Here is a 19,630-nt window from a genome sequence, read left to right as displayed (position 1 = left end):
ATGAAAGGAGAGGGGCCCCTCCAGGACAGGAATGGCTGCTTCTATTTACTTCCTTCATGCCTCCGAAAGACCTTAGCCCTCAGAGGCAGGGCAGTAGCCAGACACAGTGTTTCCGCCCTCCACTTGCTTGGGCTCACGTCCATAACGCGTGTATATGGAGGCATTGAAAGGCATCAGCGCGCTGCTGAAGTACCCTTCAGATGTATTTAACGTTTAAAAACATGGGTTCTCTTCCGATATCGCACCTGAGAACCTTTCCTCAGAGCTCAGTCCGAGGTCTTCTGTCAGTTGTTTAGGCCATAGCCTTCCTCCTGCAGGCCTTAAAATAACTCCTGCTGCAGGCCTCATACCACTTCCTGTGGGAGCCCGGCGGGAAACAATACTAACTGTTGGCTGCAGATCTTCTGGCCCTAGCACAGAACAGAAATATTGTCTCTCTCGTCCCCCGGGGGCACTACGAAAAGGATATCTGCGCACACCCCTGAGTTGGCTTAAGCACACTTTTCTGTAGCCCCCCAGGGCAAGTTTTGTTATGTGATGGTATTTATTATTTTGTACGCTCTCCACAAAGACCAAAACTTTATCTCCACTATACTGCACGTCTTGTATCATTTCCTGCCTCACCCCTAAGGTGTTCCCATTCTGCTGCAGGCTTCAGGCCTCCCCCTTACACCTGCAGATAGGCAGCCATCTTTCCTGCTGCAAACCATTAGACCGTACCCTCTTCCGCTGCAGACATCAGTCTGCAGACCTCATGCTTTCCACCTGCAGATGCACCACCATCATTCATTCCTGCGGCTGACCTCGAAGCCTTGGCCTCTTCTGTTGCAGACATTATTCTGCAGGCCTCACTCCTTCCACCTGACCAGCATTCATTCCCACATCTCGTCCTACCCGGTATCTGTACACTGGCTACCGAGACGCAAACAATACCTCTTTAAGGCTCTCTGCCCAGGCCATAGAGCCATTTATGGTGCAACTCCCACTTACAAGCGTAATCATTTCTCTTTCTATAAAACTCGCTGATCGCTACATTCTATGAACGCACAACTTCTTGCAGAGTCTAGATTTTATCGATCCAGGGTCAGAAGTGGCTCTTTATCAATGATCCCCGCTACAGCCTTCCACTCTTCTAACCTCAACTCGAGAACCTAACTCTGTGTCTGAAGCAATTGAACTAATCTGTTCTCTACCTTTTAGTTCTTATGCTTCTCCTGAAGTTGTCCTAAAGAGTGCTATACGAACTCCTCATTCATTCATTCATTCATTCATTCCGCGTACACCTTTTTGACCACTGACATAACACACCCTCCTGAAGGCCTTTTTCCTGCAACAGATCTATAGTCGTCATCATTTACTCCTGCAGTCCTGTGGGCTTCACTCTTTCTAATCCCAGAGATCCATTTCGCCTTGCTGAAGATTTGCAGGGACCACATTGCTACCTGCAGGCATCGTTGTTTCCCATCGCAGCCCTTACCCTTACATTTTAGAGGCATCACCAGTTACTGTTGCTGGCTTCAACCCTTCCATATGTTCCTTGTGCAGACCAACAAATCCCACCCAGTTCCTTCTGCAGGTCTCATAGCTTCTAGTGTAGACCTGCAGACCAGGACCTCTTTAACAGGCATTTCCCACTTGTTTTTTTATGTAGGATAACATGAGTAAACAGGTTGGATGATTGACAGGGGCAGAGAATGTGATGGTTTTGGGGTGGAGGGGGGAGGGGGGGTTGCCTGATTTGGTGGTCCCAGAAAGAGCCCCGGGGGAGGAGGAGAGCATTAACCCAAGTAAGTGCTGTGTACCTCACTGTGGAGTCTTGGTCTGATCAGGCTTTTAGCCTTTATTTTTTCAGGAAAGGATTAGGGATTAATCAACTTGCAGGCACACAGGAAGCAACAGTGGAAGGCCCTGAACTCAGCGTTACCACCCCTTTCACAGTGCACACAAGCCCAATCTCCCTGGCCCGCACAGGACTCACAAACCCTCCTCCAAGTGGAACCGCCATTGGTCCTTCTACAAGACAACATGATAGGTTCCCTTACCCCTCTGGTGGAAAGACAGCCGTAATTGGGGGCCCTGACCCTCAACACCCCTGGGCCTGGCGCAGCTTAGTCCCCGTCTTTATTGCTAGCCATGACCCTATCCGAGGATGATCTCATCACTGCGGTGGTTAAATTGGATCTGTTTGTGAACTGTAGTATTTTGTGTCTTGCATTGCATTGTGTTGGTATTTATACAGAGAGGCCCAAAGCTCTTTCTCTATTCTGTTAATTGATTGCATGAATTTTCTTTCAATTCTTACCTATATTGGTATCTCATTGGTACTATCTTCAATCCACTTAGGATCGAGTCTTCCTGCTCCATGATGTTGAGACCCAGTAATGAAAGGTATTTCTCAAGCAGAACTTGCAAGATGTGAAATGGAGGTGATCTCAGGAAACCGCGTCAAAGAGAACAAGGCTGCTAGTTGCCATTTTTTAGGGTACCTAGATTAGATCACTGACTAAGATGGCCCCAAATTAAGAATCCTTTGGTCACGTCTTTCATGCGTTCATGGTTGGAAAAGAAGAAGGACATCAATAATTTATCTATTAAAAAAATGTACACTTTACAACTTATTCTGAGCCTCGTATACCCTACATCAGATGACTTTGTAAACACTATATTGTTGGGTTTAAATCTAAATGAATCCGTTTGTTACAGGAGTACAATCCTTCTCATTGCATGCATCGAACCCACAACAACAAATGTTAATAGATGGACTATCTTTTACATTTTTGATGTTATTTTTCTCTATTGTTGGTTGATTATCTTTGGTGAGCTGTTTTGGTTAGTTCTCATGGGATATGTATTCTCAGTTATTTTATTTAATTTGTGCCCGTCGTAGGATCTGTTCGATAAACTGTTAGTTGGAGCAGTCGTGTGACGTTTCTGGTACATCATGTTTCCATACTCATTGTATGACCCAAGACCCCTGTTTAAGATTCTGACATGTCTGCTAGTTTTGGAGTGAACACCTGCAACCTGTCACTGAAGTATACACAGGTTTGCTCTTTTGTTCAGGTGTTTCTTCTAATTTCTGCAGAAGTACATGTAGTTCACTATAATATGCAATGAATAAACTTTTTAGCGATACGTGACCCTATAAAAACCCTTTTCCATACTTGCTTTAAAATGCTGCTTAGGTCTTGTAATGTGAATTAAGGTTATACCTAGAACTTCCTAAGGATGCTTTTTATGAAGCCGCCTTTTTTTCAATTAATGTGCAGGTAATTATTTCACATACTTTATTTCATGACAGCTGTGTTAAAATGTTACTTTTGATGCCTGGTGGATGATTTATGAAGGTGATGAATCTGTACCTCTCCCAGCTCTTCAGACATGCAGCATCAGTGCTTGCCTGATTGTTGAACACTATGGTCCTGTTTTAGAGTTTGACAGACAGGGTACTGTGTCTCAAACGTGGCGGGGTACACAATCCCTGAAACTCTCTCGGTCCGCCTGCCCTACTGCAAGTCAGGTGGACTGTCTGCTTCCTGTCGGCGGTACCTCCATTCGTTCCGCTGATGGACACTGGCTCACATCCTATGATGGAGTCCTGGCCGGTGGAGTAGGGCATCACACCTCCTGCCTTTGGGCAGTCTGTTGTCCTTTTTTGCTGTCTACCACTGTCAGAGTGGCAAAGAGAAAACTTAAAATAATGACTCCTGCCTGGAAGAAAACACCCTTGGTATGAGAGCCATTAGTTAATTTTTTTCACCAACAAACTCCCACTTTACGAGTCTGCTTTTAAAAAACAAAAAGTTTGGTGGGTGACCGTCAAAACCAACCGCGGCACTTTCAGAGGAACCAGTGTGGCGGCAGGTCCTCTGAAGATACATAGACCACTTCTGGGCCAGCGGTGATCACTAAATAAGGCAGTCCTCTGTGCATGCGAGTGCGGACATAATGTCCTCCGCTTCCCTGACGAACAGAGTAACTACTGCTAAAGCGTAGATTGGGCCATTTCTATTTTGACACAACAGATCATAACTTGAGCAGAGGGGACATTTTCAAGCTCTTGCTTGTACAATTCTTGCAAATATGTATCTGTATTAGCAGAGATCTCATTGACATTGCATTAGGACTTTCTCAGTGTAATTTCTTCCTCTAGAAGTGTATTCTTAGGGTCACTTAATGTTCGGGACTCTTGTGTACAGGATCACATAATCTCAATTTTTCTCATGCTCAGGATACGTACCTTTTTTAGGGTCAAGCGCGCAAAGCGCTCTGTCCCTGTTGTTATCTCTCTACAGGCTTGTAACCACGCCCATCACTTTGGTTGGTTTGGGGGCTTGCCTTTTAAAATTCGCTTCATTTGATTAGCGAAAGGCATGCATAAGTCATGCCTTTTCCGGTGTTTAGCCCTCCTTGAGCGCACCGGCCAACTACTGAAAACATATGAGGCTCCATGTTTTCAGTGTGGTTTCTAGACTACTTTTCCTCTTTGCTTCATAGGTAGCACGATCTCGCTGGGCAGTAGTTGCGCGCTTTGCATGACATTGATCCAGTTACATAGATAATTGCACTTTTGCCGGTTACATGGATAATTGCACTTTTGCCGGTAACGTCGATAATTGCACTTTTGCTGATACGTTTCACTGCGCGCTAACTTCTATTTCCTTTTGTGTGTTTGCTTCGTGGCCGTTGGCTTGCTTATGTGAAACTGTTTAACTTTTTATTTTCAGTTTATGTGGCAAGAGAAGACCGTTTAGGAGTTTACAACACTAGTAGCTGTAACTCGAGCAAACGCGAGGCCCATTGCATTGCAAATGCTTGTTTTATTCTGTGAACAATACATGTATTTTTTTGTTGCATTATCTGTTGTACTTGCGTTATTATCGTGAATGTTGTAGGTTGTCTTTGTGGACTTTAACTTTTGTTATATGTGGACTAGGTGCCTTCCATCTTTTTTTCCTGGTTCTTGTTAGGATTTTCTAGCTCTGATTAATGCAGAAACTGCTTGATTTATTTTAGTGCAGTGACCCTTCATTTGTGCCAGGTGTAAACCTTTTTCCCTGTAGCTGCATGAATATCTCTTCTGTATTCTTAATTGCTTTATTTTAAAAGTATTTCAGGCTTTGTCTTCTAGAATCAAATTTAATTACATTAACTAACCCTTCAGGTTTGCTTCAGTGCTTCCCACTATGCACTGTAATTGGGTGCACTGCTTTTATGACTTGTTGTGGAAAATAAATACTTGTATTTCTTCGTGACCTAGGGCCTGATTTACGACCTTGGCGGATGGAATACTCTGTCACAAATGTGACGGATATCCTGCCCGCCGTGTTACAAGTTCCATAGGATATAATGGAACTTGTAATACGGTGGGCGGGATATCCATCACGTTTGTGACGTAGTATCCCATCCGCCAAGGTTGTAATGAGGCCCAAAGTCCTGTCACGGCTTGCGGGGACTCCGGGGGACAGGGCGGCGCCCGGGTGGGGGTAAATTATTATGGAGGAGCCACCCTGCCCAAAGTCTGTAACTTTCATCCATGTGCTACAGTCTGCGATGACCGGGAGCGGGCGGATGTTGCCTGTGGATGCAAGTTTGCACTGCTTTGTGTTGTTTTATGTCCTTTGTTACTGGAGTATATGTCTAGTATTTTGTTGTTAATAACTATAGCAATGTGATTATCGACCACACAGTTAGTTTGGTGCCTTTTCCTAAAAGTTTGAGTTGCAGGATAATGTTAGTTTATGGGTGAAACGGTGACTCAGGATCGGTTCTGAAATTTCTAGTATTTACATTGGTGGATTATTTGTCTCTTGTAATTGATCACATTAGTTACTTGAAGCTTGTTATGATCTAGGTGAATTTTAGGAGTCTACTGTGATTTTTACAGTCTCGGCCTAGATAAAGAGTACACATGCACAACTAATGCCACTTATTTCTACTGAGGGGTGTGGGGAGGGGCCACGAATCACGTGAGGTGAGGTCATGAAATGTTTTTCATTTGTATTTGTTTTAAGACATGTATTTAACCAAAAGTAGCACTCAAGGGGTTCAGTTTCACTAGGAGATATGGGTGTTTATTTACATATGTAAAGCGTTACGCGAAATTTGTGAGACATTAAATGGTTTTTCTCATGTCTTTCTTGCTTTAGTTCTGTAATAAACTCAAATTTGACCCTTGCCCTGTTGTAATAAATGTTCAGATGTATTTGTAGTAGTGATGTTGCTCTAAATAACATATGTTATTGAGATTCATTTATTTTCACTATTAGGACAAAGTTGTTTATTAAAATAAATTATAAGAGCTTTATTTGATATCACAAACTGAAAAGTTCTGACCTTGTATCAACCCATAACTGTGTTTATGTGTCTGCGTGCCTGCGTGGGTGTGTTTGTGTATGTGCACACGTTTGTGAATGTTTGTTGTGTGTGTGTACACACACGTGTGCATAGTTCAGGTGTGGAGTGCCTGTATTGTTTATGTGCACACGTTTGTGAATGTTTGGTGTGTGTAAAGCATTGTGCAAAGTTCATGTGTGGAGTGCCTGTATTGCTTCCATTTTCTTACGATAATGGCATTACTCCTAGTCCTACTCCCTCGCCTTCCTTTTAACCAATGAGGCCTCCCGCTTCCCCCCTAGACCCTCCCTTCCCCTTTCAAACCCCCCCCCACCCTTATCCCCTCCTGTACAAAAACCAAGCCCAAGCTGCAACTCGGACAGTCCGTACCGGGAGGGTGGGAGGGAACGGAAAAGGAAGGCGAGGGAGTAGGACTAGGAGTAATGCCAATATCGTAAGAAAATGGAAGCATTACCTCCCGTCCCTCCCTCGCCTTCCTTTTAACCAATGAGACATAGCAAGAAAACACACAGGAGACGGACATTGAGTTGCAAGACCTTTATTTAATATCCTGCACCAAGAACATCCCCAAACATTATCTCATAGAGGATAAGACCCGGTGACCTAACACCGACTCCAAACTACCCAAGTCCGACAGCCTATAATGACGCACAAACGTCGAAGGAGAAGCCCAAGTGGCGGCCCTGCAAATTTCCACCACCGAAGTCCCCTGAAGCTCTGCCACCGTAGCCGCCATGCCTCTGGTAGATCTCCCCTGAATCCCTAGAGGAGGAACCACCTCTTTCAAGGAATAGGCCAACAGAATTAAAGATCGAACCCACCGACTCAAGGAAGCCGTGGAAGGTTTCTCACCTTTGCGAGCCGGACCAAAATTAACAAACAGTGAATCCCCTTTACGAAAAGGAGCCACCACCCGCAGATACTCCAACAAAACCCTACGTACATCCAACGAATGCAAACGGACCTCCTCCCTTGATGAGGGATTCGGACAAAATGAAGGAAGGATGACCTCCTGCCTGGAATGGAACGAAGAATTGACTTTTGGAATAAAGGAAGGCACCGGAACCAGAACCACTCTATCGGGAAAAATCTTACAAAAAGGAAAGGAACACGCCAATGCCCCCAATTCCCCCAACCGACGGGCCGAAGTAATGGCTACCAAAAAGAACGTCTTCAAAGATAGATGTCGCAAATCACAGTCCCCCAATGGTTCAAAAGGGGCCTCCGTCAATACATCCAAAACCAAGGACAGATCCCATGAAGGAAAAGAACGTACCGGGCGAGGAAATAAATTAATAAGCCCTTGAAAAAATCTAGGCATCAATCGCCCTTCATCCTGAAGATTACGCCATGGTCCTCTGAATGCCTGAATAGCCGCCCACTGCACCCGAAGAGATGCCACTGACAACCCTAAATGAGCACCGTCCTGCAGGAACTGCATCACCTCAAAGATAGAAGCGCAGGTAGGATCCAACTCACGACTTAAGCACCAAGACGAAAACACCTTCCACTGTCTACCATAAGAAAGCAAAGTTGAACGTCTCCTTGAAGCCAGCAAGGTAGAACTCAAAGCCACCGGCACCCCTAGACCTGTCAACCCCCTTCGTTCAACTTCCAAGCCGTCAAGTGTAACCTCCTCAATGACCCCAATGGGAGGCAGGGAAACTCCAGGGGAGACGGACAAAGAGGCAGAGGCCACATCCTCCCCTCCGCCATCAGCATCAACAATGGGAACCAATTCGCCCTCGGCCAAAGTGGCGCAATCAGGATAACGCTGGACCCCAGATCCCTTACTCGTAACAGAAACGCCCTGAGTAGTTGAAAAGGAGGGAACGCATACAAAAGGCCCTGCGGCCAAGGACATGACATCCCGTCCACCTCCCATGCTTGGGGACACCGAAACCGGGAGCAGAAGCGCTCCACTTTCGCATTCCCTACTGACGCAAAAACATCCAGCACTGGAAGATCCCAAAGCCGAACCAGATGCTAAAACAGAGACTTCCGGAGAGAGAAAAGTTGAGAGGAAGGAATCAGTCTGCTCAGTAGATCCGCCCGAACATTTACCACCCCCCGAATGTACGTAGCCCTGAGAGAGGGAACCCACTCCTGAGCCCACACAAAAATCTCCCTGACTAGATTGAACAGAGCCCTCGACCTGGTCCCCCCTTGCCGATTGACATAAGCCTTGGCCACTAAGTTGCCTGTGCGAACCAGAACCGCCGACCCCCTCAGGGAATCCTGGAAATGGACCAGAGCCAGCAATACTGCCGGCAAATCGCGCCAATTTGATGACCGACTCGCCTCCCGAGGGGACCAAAACCCCTGAATCTGAGCTGACCCCATCCATGCCCCCCAACCGGAGAGGCTGGCATCCGTCGTCACCACCACAGGTCTCGGAGGCGATAAAGAAACCCCTACCCTCAGGTGGTCTGCATCCAACCACCATTGCAACTCTCTGCGAATCAATCCGGACCCTGGAACCCTGTCCTTCAGAGAACCGGACCCTGGAGCCCACCTTCTCAAGAACCATGTCATCAAGCACAGGAGATGGAAACGTGCCCAAGGAACCAGAAATATCACCGACGCCAAATGACCCTGCAGACGCAACCATAGAAGAGCTCGGGGAGCAGACAGTAACAATACCTTCTTTACCAAAGCCTGGAGTACACCCAACCTTTTTTCTGACAGTCACCAACCCTAGAAGAGTCTGAAACCGAGCCCCTAGAAAAACCAGATCCTGGGAAGGCACTAAGTCTGACTTCTCCCAATTGATTAAAAACCCGTGGTTTTGCAGGACCCCCAGAACTTGGGCCACCAGCCTCTGCAAAAGGTCTCGTGATTGGGCATGAATCAAAATGTCGTCTAGATAAGGATGCAGAAACACCCCTTCTGAATGAAGCAAAGCCACTAGAGGAGCCAGCACCTTTGTGAAAATTCGAGGAGAAGATTTTAGACCGAAAGGCAGAACGCAAAACTGAAAATGGTCCTGACGAACAGCAAACATCAGGAACTTTTGAGAGGATCTTGCCACAGGCACGTGTAGGTAAGCATCCTGCAGATCCAGTGACACCAGAAAGTCCCCTTGCCTGACCAATGGAAAAATAGTCTGAATGGACAGCATGCGGAAAAGCACTGTCCTGATCCAGGTATTCACCTCCTTTAGATTGAGCACAGGTCGAAATCCCCCTGAAACTTTCTATACAAGAAACAAGACCGAATAAGTGCCCTGACCCCGTTCGTCTAGCGGAACGCGGGAAATGGCCCCTTTGACCAGTAAGTCTCGCACTCCGTCCAATAATGCTCTTCTCCGTACCCCTCTGAAGGCAGAGGTGTGGGACGTACCCCTGAATCTGGAGGAACCACAACAAAATCTATGACATAACCATTGGTCACAATGTCTAGTACCCAATGATCGTTTACACTGTCCTCCCAAGCTGAAAGAAAGTGACTCAGTCTTCCCCCAACGGCCCTCTGCCAGGCCCACAGTGATTGTCAGGACCCCTTCTTGAAACCACCCCGGGTCGCAGGAGCAGACTTCTTAGGTGAAAAACACGGCTGAAAACGCCGTTTCCTAAATGAAAAGGATTTAGCATCCCTAGTAGGAGAAGATCTGGAATGCTTCTTCCACCCTTTACCCGAAGAAGAACCCCCTTTATAAGGTAAGGCATGCTTCCTCTCCTTAAATGCCTTGGAAAGCATGGACGGCAATTGTTCTCCAAACAGGTTACGGCCTTCAAACGGCAGTCTCAACAAGGCCGCCTTTTCCCCTGGATCAGCCTTCCAGGAACGCAACCAGAGGGACCTACGAGCCCCAATCAAAGACCCGGAAGCCAGAGCCGAAGTACGGACCACATCTGAAGACACATCAGCCAACAATCTGGCCTGCTGCTCCATACCAGCCAGGAGCTCTGAACATTCCGCCCCTTCCTGTACAGCTACCGCCAGTTTATCAAAGTCTTGAACCAATGACTGTGACGCATAAGCAGAATAAATCCCTGCCTTCAGCGCCAGATTCTCCGCAGCAAAAGCCCTCTTAAGACCCGAATCCACTTTACGGTCTGTGGCATCCGTAGGCACACAATCCTCCGGATTGACTGCCGTTTTGCCAATTAGAGTAGCCAAAATAGAGTCCAGGCGTATTGAAGGAGGCAAAACCTCCTCACCCTCAAGTAAGTAAAGTTTCAGAAGGAATCGTGGAACCTGAGCCTTCTCCACATCCTTCCACTCACGAAACACCATATCCTTCACAGGACCCTGGAAAGGCATGGCAAACTTCGAAGGTGTCTGATATTGAGGAAATAAATGAGAATCCGAGTTTGTAGGTTGAAACACTGGGAAACCCAAATTGTCCGGAACATGTGCCATCACTTCCCACATTTCTTCTCTGGAAACATATTTCCCCCCAGATGACGTTGATGGGGCCTCATCCTCACTCTCTGATGAGGATTTCCTTGCCGCTACCGATGAGTGCGCACGCTTAGACTGACCAGACCTGGCCACGCCTGCTTGCAGTGCCCTGGTAACAGCTACCTCAATCATATCCTGCACTTCCTCTCTAGACATGAGGGGAGTACCCCCGTCAGGTACCTGTGGGTTCTCAGGAAGAGCAATGCTATCCTCACCTCCCTCCTCCTCCGAGGAAGAAGAGACAATCCTACGTCTCTTTGCTGGAGCTTTAGACATGGTAAACCACCAAATAACACTGACTTTCATTCCAAAAAAAAACTACCCTATGTATAGGTCCCTGGTCCTCCCCCAACAGGGCTCCACCAATCCCTAAAAAGGTCAACATCCTTATAAAATTTCATAAAAACCACGGGCAGAACGCCCGTCCTACCTGAAAAGCATCAGAAAATTGAAGTTCCTCGGTTCCTCGCGGCTCCGCGGCGCGGAAACCCGGAAACCAATGCCCCAGCCACAGAGGGCCGGCTGACCCCGTCAGCCGGCCCCCAGTACACGCCTCTCGAGCAGCCATGCTGCTCGTTCAAGATGCAACCCAGCCGTAGCACTCCTCGCGGAGCTTCGCGGAGCTTCGCGTCCCGAGGAGTGCCTCCTTCGACGACCTCCAGGCCCCGCCGTGCAGGTAAGAAAAGGGAAAGAGATTCGTCTAGTGTGGGCTAGACAAAAGAACAGGAGGGGATAAGGGTGGGGGGGGGTTTGAAAGGGGAAGGGAGGGTCTAGGGGGGAGGCGGGAGGCCTCATTGGTTAAAAGGAAGGCGAGGGAGGGACGGGAGGTAATGTGTATGTGCACACGTTTGTGAAAGTTTGGTGTGTGTGTGTGTATGTACACGCTTGTATGGAGTACCTGTATTGTGTATGTGCACACGTTTTTTAATGTTTGTGTGTGCATAGTTCATGTGTGGACTGCCTGTATTGTGAATGTGCACACGTTTGTAGATGCTTGTTTTATGTGTGTTCGTGCATGTGTGCATAGTTCATGTGTGGAGTGTCTGTATTATGTCTGTGCACACGTTCGTGAATGTTTGGTGTGTGCACAGTTCACGTGTGGCGGGTGTGTATTGTGTATATGTGTGGTGTGTTTGTCTAGATCATTCATCGATTTCCTGATGTGATTTGGCAGAGTTCCCCTGGTGCTGGTGCTTCGGTCCTCTTCGCCTGAACGGTCTCTTTGTTCCAGCCCTGCTGACATCCAAACCCCCTGCTAATCTGGGAGGGCCGGGTGGGGGCCTCTGTGTTCGCCGCAGACGCCTTTTCACAATTACTGCCACTGTAAATGCTTGTTTAGAGCAAACATTCCCGACGAGAGGCCTGCAAATATTTTTCTTCCTGAGAAGTGCCTGAATAATTCATGTGTTGCAGAGGGTGCCTTGTGTTGGGGGATTTGCCTTTTTAAATGATGTGTACAAGCTTCTGCCACAACCCACCTAGGCACTGGCATCCTGTAATATATGAAAGCAGTGCTGTTCTTTGGTGCCTCCTTTTGGCAGATTTGGTGTTTGGTCATATATTTAAACACTGCTGTAGTTTCGTGAATTGTGGTGGAGGTGCTGGCATTTGGTAATATAAGAAATGTCTGCTGGTGTCTGTTGACTTCTCTTGGTGGTGTTGGCTTCTGGTAACATACGGAAGTAGTGCCGGCATCTGTTGACTTCTCTTGGTAGTGTTGGCTTCTATGGAAGCAGTGCTGGCATCTGTTGACTTCTCTTGGTGGTGTTGGCTTCTGTGGAAGCAGTGCCGGCATCTGTTGACTTTTCTTGGTGGTGTTGGCTTCTGTGGAAGCAGTGCCGGCATCTGTTGACTTCTCTTGGTGGTGTTGGCTTCTGTGGAAGCAGTGCCGGCATCTGTTGACTTCTGTAGGTGGTGTCGGCTTCTAGTAACATATGGAAGCAGTGCCGGCATCTGTTGGCTTCTGTTGGTGATGTTGGCTTCTGGTAACATATGGAAGCAGTGCCGGCATCTGTTGGCTTGTTGTAACATATGGAAGAGGTGCCGGCATCTGCTGAATTCTGTTGGTGATGTTGGCTTCTGGTAACATACGGAAGCAGTGCCAGCATCTGTTGACTACTCTTGGTGGCTTTGGCTTCTATGGAAGCAGTGCCGCATCTGTTGGCTTCTGTCGGTGATGTTGGCTTCTGGTAACATACGGAAGCAATGCCGGCATCTGTTGGCTTGTGGTAACATATGGAAGAGGTGCCGGCATCTGCTGAATTCTGTTGGTGATGTTGGCTTCTGGTAACATACGGAAGCAGTGCCGGCATCTGTTGACCTCTGTCGGTGATGTTGGCTTCTGATAACAAAGAAGCGGTGCTGGCATCTGTTGATTTCTGTTGGTAATGTTGGCTTCTGGTAACATATGGAGCAGTGCCGGCATCTGTTGACTTGTGTTGGTGATGTTGGCTTCTGGTAACATGGAAGCGGTGCTGGCATCTGTTGGTGATGTTGGCTCTCGGGAATATACAAAAGCGGTGCCGGCATTGGTTGACTTCTGTTGGTGATGTTGGCTTCTGGTAACATATGGAAGCAGTGCCGGCATCTGTTGCCTTCCGTTGGTGATGTTGGCTTCTGGTAACATTCTGAAGCAGTGCCAGCATCTGTTGACTTCTCTTGGTGGCTTTGGCTTATATGGAAGCGGTGCTGCATCTGTTGGCTTCTGTCGGTGATGTTGGCTTCTGGTAACATACGGAAGCAATGCCGGCATCTGTTGGCTTGTTGTAACATATGGAAGAGGTGCCGGCATCTGCTGAATTCTGTTGGTGATGTTGGCTTCTGGTAACATACGGAAGCAGTGCCGGCATCTGTTGACTTCTCTTGGTGGTGTTGGCTTCTGGTAACATATGGAAGCAGTGCCGGCATCTGTTGGCTTCTTTTGGTGATGTTGGCTTCTGGTAACATATGGAAATAGTGCTGGCATCTGTTGACTTCTCTTGGTGGTGTTGGCTTCTATGGATGCGGTGCCGGCATCTGTTGGCTTCTGTTGGTGATGTTGGCTTCTGGTAACATACAGAAGCAGTGCCGGCATCTGTTGACTTCTGTCGGTGATGTTGGCTTCTGGTAACATACGGAAGCAGTGCCAGCATCTATTGACTTCTCTTGATGGTGTTGGCTTCTGATGACAAAGAAGCGGTGCTGGCATCTGTTGATTTCTGTCGTGATGTTGGCTTCTGGTAACATACGGAAGCAGTGCCGGCATCTGTTGACTTCTGTCGGTGGTGTTGGCTTGTGGTAACATATGGAAGAGGTGCCGGCATCTGCTGACTTCTGTTGGTGATGTTGGCTTGTGGTAACATACAGAAGCAGTGCCGGCATCTGTTGACTTCTGTCGGTGATGTTGGCTACTGGTAACATACGGAAGCAGTGCCAGCATCTATTGACTTCTCTTGATGGTGTTGGCTTCTGATGACAAAGAAGCGGTGCTGGCATCTGTTGATTTCTGTCGTGATGTTGGCTTCTGGTAACATACGGAAGCAGTGCCGGCATCTGTTGACTTCTGTCGGTGGTGTTGGCTTGTGGTAACATATGGAAGAGGTGCCGGCATCTGCTGACTTCTGTTGGTGATGTTGGCTTGTGGTAACATATGGAAGCAGTGCCGGCATCTGTTGACCTCTGTCGGTGATGTTGGCTTCTGATAACAAAGAAGCGGTGCTGGCATCTGTTGATTTCTGTTGGTAATGTTGGCTTCTGGTAACATGGAGCAGTGCCGGCATCTGTTGACTTGTGTTGGTGATGTTGGCTTCTGGTAACATGGAAGCGGTGCTGGTATCTGTTGACTTCTGTTGGTGATGTTGGCTTTCGGGAATATACAGAAGCGGTGCCGGCATTGGTTGACTTCTGTCGGTGATGTTTGCTTCTGGTAACATACGGAAGCAGTGCCGGCATCTGTTGACTTCTGTTGGTGATGTCGGCTTCTGGTAACATACGGAAGCAGTGCTGGCATCTGTTGGCTCTGTCAGTGATGTTGGCTTCTGGTAAGATACGGAAGCGGTGCTGGCCTCTGTTGACTTCTGTCAGTGATGTTGGCTTCTGATAACAAAGAAGCAGTGCTGGCATCTGTTGATTTCCGTCAGTGATGTTGGCTTCTGGTAACATACGGAAGCAGTGCCGGGATCTGTTGACTTCTGTCAGTGGTGTTGTCTTGTGGTAACATAAGGAAGAGGTGCCGGCATCTGCTGACTTCTGTTGGTGATGTTGGCTTGTGATAACATACGGAAGCAGTGCCGGCATCTGTTGACTTCTGTTGGTGATGTTGGCTTGTGATAACAAACGGAAGCAGTGCCGGCATCTGTTGACCTCTGTCGGTGATGTTGGCTTCTGATAACAAAGAAGCGGTGCTGGCATCTGTTGGTCATGTTGGCTTCTGGTAACATATGGAGCAGTGCCGGCATCTGTTGACTTGTGTTGGTGATGTTGGCTTCTGGTAACATGGAAGCGGTGCTGGCATCTGTTGACTTCTGTTGGTGATGTTGGCTTTCGGGAATATACAGAAGCGGTGCCGGCATTGGTTGACTTCTGTCGGTGATGTTTGCTTCTGGTAACATACGGAAGCAGTGCTGGCATCTGTTGGCTCTGTCGGTGATGTTGGCTTCTGGTAAGATACGGAAGCGGTGCTGGCCTCTGTTGACTTCTGTCAGTGATGTTGGCTTTTGATAACAAAGAAGCGGTGCTGGCATCTGTTGATTTCCGTCGGTGATGTTAGCTTCTGGTAACATATGGAAGAGGTGCCGGCATCTGCTGACTTCTGTCGGTGATGTTGGCTTCTGATGACAAAGAAGCGGTGTTGGCATCTGTTGATTACTCTCGGTGATGTTGGCTTGTGATAACATATGGAAGCGTTGCCGACATCTGTTGACATCTGTTGGTGATGCTGGCTTCTGGTAACATACGGAAGAGGTGCTGGCATCTGTTGACTTCTGTCGGTGATGTTGGCTTCTGGTAACATACGGAAGCGGTGCCGGCATCTGTTGACTTCTGTTGGCGGTGCTGGTATCTGGTATTATATATGAGTGATGCTGGCATCTGGAAACATATTGAAGCAGTGCGGGTGCCTTCTGTTGGCCATGCTAATACCAGGTAGTATAAGGGAATGGTTCTGGTATTTGTGACTTCTGTTGGCAGGGTTTGCGTCTAGTAATATATGGCAGCAGTGGTGGTGTTCTGTGACTTCTGTTGGTAATGTGGGCATCTGGTGGTATATGAAAGCAGTGCTGAGGTCTGGTGACTTCTGTTAGAACTACAACCCTTTATGATTTACGAAAGCGATGGCTGTGTTTTGTCACTTTACTTGTCACTGCTGGCACTGGTGCCTTCTGAAAGAAGTACTGAAGTCTGGTGACATTTGTGGGCGGTGCTGGCATCTGGTGGTACATGCGAGCAGTGGTGGTGCTGGTCTCTCGTATGGACAGCTGGGTTCTCTTGGTTCCGTAGCCTTGACGTCCCCCTGTTGCTCTCCATCTGTAGTGCTTGGAGGGTTGGTCAGTGGACACTCCTCTCCACAGCTGCCGGGTGCGCTGGCGTTGGAGGAGCATAGAGGCAAGGAGGGCAGGAAACTTGACCGAATTCAATTACTGTCTTGTAGCTAAAGCCATGATGATGTTGGCGTACCCATGGGATTTATAGAGACCAGCCTATCCCAAAGCAGATTTTGCTATAAAAGGCACTGTCCTTTGATTTGTAAGACCATCTATCACTAACCGAACACAAGAGTACAGCTAGGATGCCTTTTCTCTGCATAGACACCAGTTTGCTGGGGATTCCTCCAAGGGCCATCTTGGTCTCATTTGCTTAAATTATTTGACCATGTGGTCACATCAGTTCAGTGTGACCACACATCTCCATGCAGATGTCTCCAATCAATCATAAAACTTCAAGCTGATCTGAGGAACACAATTTTGATAGAACTCCTTCCTTGAAAGAAAGGAACACCCTTGGACGCAGCAGCACGTTTTAAAAATATTAAAATTTGTGGAGTCGGAAATCTTCAGTACCAAACAGGATCAGTCGCTTGGATCCTACCCCTATGGCTGCCCTAGGTAGAGGAATTTCCAGAACCAGTTGCCCTATGTAGGAATCTAGGAATATTACTGTTAAGAGTAACCTGGAAAGCACATCCCAGTGGTAACCAAGGCAAGCTTTAATCAAATTTGATGTCTTTGTTGGGTCTCTCCTTTTCTATCCTTATTTCCCAGAGTAACATTGACAGACACATTTCTTCAGTTTCATATCTCAAAAGCATCCGAAATCATAAAAAAAACATCAGAATGCTCTAACTAGAGCCGCCATCAATTGGAAGAAAATCTGACTCGGTTTCTGAGCACCGGCAACAACTTCATTGGTCTCCTGTGCAGAAATGCATTATAATCTGCATGCATAACATTTTTCATGTCTCTGATTGTAAAGTTTTTTTTGTACAGAAATATCAGAAATATACTCTATTTTAAAATAATTCTAATGTACAAGGTGCCCAACAGTAGGACAAAGTCCCTATGGAACTTCACACAGATCATTTCTTTCTCACATTCAGGAAGTCTTTTGAAACTTGGCTGTTCAGGAATTCATTTTGTGTGATGTGGTAACTGGGACATCTATCAGTTTAATTATATTATTTAATAGTGCTTAGAGACTCCCCCGGAGTTTATGTTTGTGCTTAAAAAATAACCCCAGATAGTGAACTACATAGGCAGATATTAGGATGCTTAAGGGCTCGTTGCTTCTTGATAGAGTGTACTTACCCTTCTGTGAAAATAGATATCTACAGTTAAGAAGGACTATAGAGCCAATTTACCAGATCAATATTTTGTCAAAGTGTAACTCGCCCAACCCACCATTTGCCCCTTTAAACAGAACCAGCTCTTAATTGCGGAGCAGACCCTCATCCATGGGGTGCCTTGCCTGGACTGTTTATTACCAAGACACCTCAGTTCCGCACAGGAACCCTCATCCGCTCCCGTCCACGCCGCCTCTGGCCGAGTACTTGCTGTTGTAGGGAAAGTTACACCCAATTCACTTTTTTCACCATTGAATTGTCCATAACACAAAATCGCAGAACCATTGAGTTATTTTTTCTTCCAATATAACTTCTCTCACTTTTTTAAAACTTTAATGGCTGAAAGGTAACTCCTGCCAAACGATCCCATTCTCTGCCCTTGATGTTCTTTGGCACATTTGGAGGGGTTTAGTGGCACATGGCATTCTGGGCCTCATTTGGAGTTTGGTGAATCGTCGTGTCTCCGCCCCTTTTAACTCCGTTTTGGCCTCCTGTAGCAGTGGGTACAGTTAAAGGTTTCCCCTCGCAGAGCCAGAACTGTCTCTGTTGGTGGAAAATCTTGAGCTGACGTCCATCTGCCATTTGGTTGCCACATCATCCATGCGCTGGCTAGTGCGGGGCAGCTATCGCGAGATTTCTCTGCCTGCCATGAGAGTGAAATATGGAAACCAGGGGGAGGATGAAAGCTCCCTGCTGTCAGGGCCTTTGCTTTCTTGTATTATAAGCACAAACTGTTGCTTTGGGAGTTTATTCTTGAAAAACGCAGAGATTGCCAGGCAGATGCAGCAAACATGGGACCTGGTTTGTAAACTCTCCAGCCGCTAGCACATCTGCCACAGTGCATTTGCTGCAGGAACAGAGGTTATAGCCAAAACCACTGGAATTATGCGGCAGGAGAGGGCCAAATTATGTGGTAGGATTGACTAGATTATGTGGAAAGAAAAAGCAAATTATGTAGCATAATGCACCACACTTTCAGATAGTTTAACTACATTATTTTGACATTTTTACGCGTGTAAACCCTATAGGGGCACATGTTGCTCCCCAGTTTAACACCCAAACATAGCAATAGGTAACAGAATGGTGATTTGTCAACCTTTGCAAATGACCTTCTTCTGCGCAGTAACACATGTTGCTGCGGGAATAGTAACTTTTGAACCGTATGAGCTACAAATAAAATGTTTTTGGTAAAATTAGCAGATTACGCAACAGATGGATTATGTGCCCTATCTGAAAGATACATAATTATGCGAAAAACGCAGCGGATGCAGAGACGCATGAATCCAGTGGCCCTGGTTATAGGTTCCACTGTCCCAGTGGCTGGTGGGCGTCTGTTGCTCTCTAACCAAAGGTCTTTGTTACTGTGTTGCTTCTTGTAGAGAATACATGACAGTGGACAAAGTGTGGTGTGCCTATTATCTGCCTGAGGTAAGGGCGCACCTGCCCATATTTGGTGTCTCTGGATGGTCAGAAATAAAGTGGTGGCTTTCAGTCCCAGGGGTACACACTCAACCAGACGAGTTTTAGGACAGAAACCTGGTAGAGAAGAACGAAAACTCCTCTTGGGCGGCTATTTTATGGCAGGGCAGCATCTTTCTGAGTGGGACTCCCGGCCACCCATGCCCTTTGTCATCACTAGCTCTGTGATCCGTGGAGCACTGTAGCAATATCAAGCCAATTCCACTACTGCAGCATACTCAACGGCGGCCATCTTTGTACAGAGCAAGCGTCCGCAATCAGGTGCCATTGCTAAACTCTCTGTTGGGCTGTTCTAACAACAACAAGTGCTACGGTGTTCCCATTTTCTTTTTTTCAAACTGTAGAACTACCCAGAGTTTAAATTAATGAATGCTCCTTTTCTGGTGGTCTGTATTATAATTACAGTAAAATAAACCTCTCAGAATAAAATATGTGAGACAGCTGAATAGAAGATATGTTGTAGGGTACTCTTTTGGGCTTATCTTTCGCTATAATTTGACTCTTGCAAAACGAATGGTCTCCTTTGTTACCGTTTCCTGTTCCTTCTCCCCGATTGTTTTTTTCTTTTTACCC

The 19,630-nt window shown here is 47.0% G+C and overlaps 1 protein-coding gene across 2 annotated transcripts in view; it reads left to right on the top strand.

The window, feature by feature from the left end:
• Positions 1 to 19,630, top strand: part of PRKCB (protein kinase C beta) — a 799,526-nt gene that overhangs the window by 80,690 nt on the left and 699,206 nt on the right. The window lies entirely within an intron of this gene.

Source organism: Pleurodeles waltl, chromosome 10 (genome assembly GCF_031143425.1).
Source record: "Pleurodeles waltl isolate 20211129_DDA chromosome 10, aPleWal1.hap1.20221129, whole genome shotgun sequence".
Classification (NCBI taxonomy): domain Eukaryota; kingdom Metazoa; phylum Chordata; class Amphibia; order Caudata; family Salamandridae; genus Pleurodeles; species Pleurodeles waltl.
The sequence above is the reverse complement of the archived record's forward strand: the minus strand, read 5'-3'. Positions and strand labels throughout refer to the sequence as shown.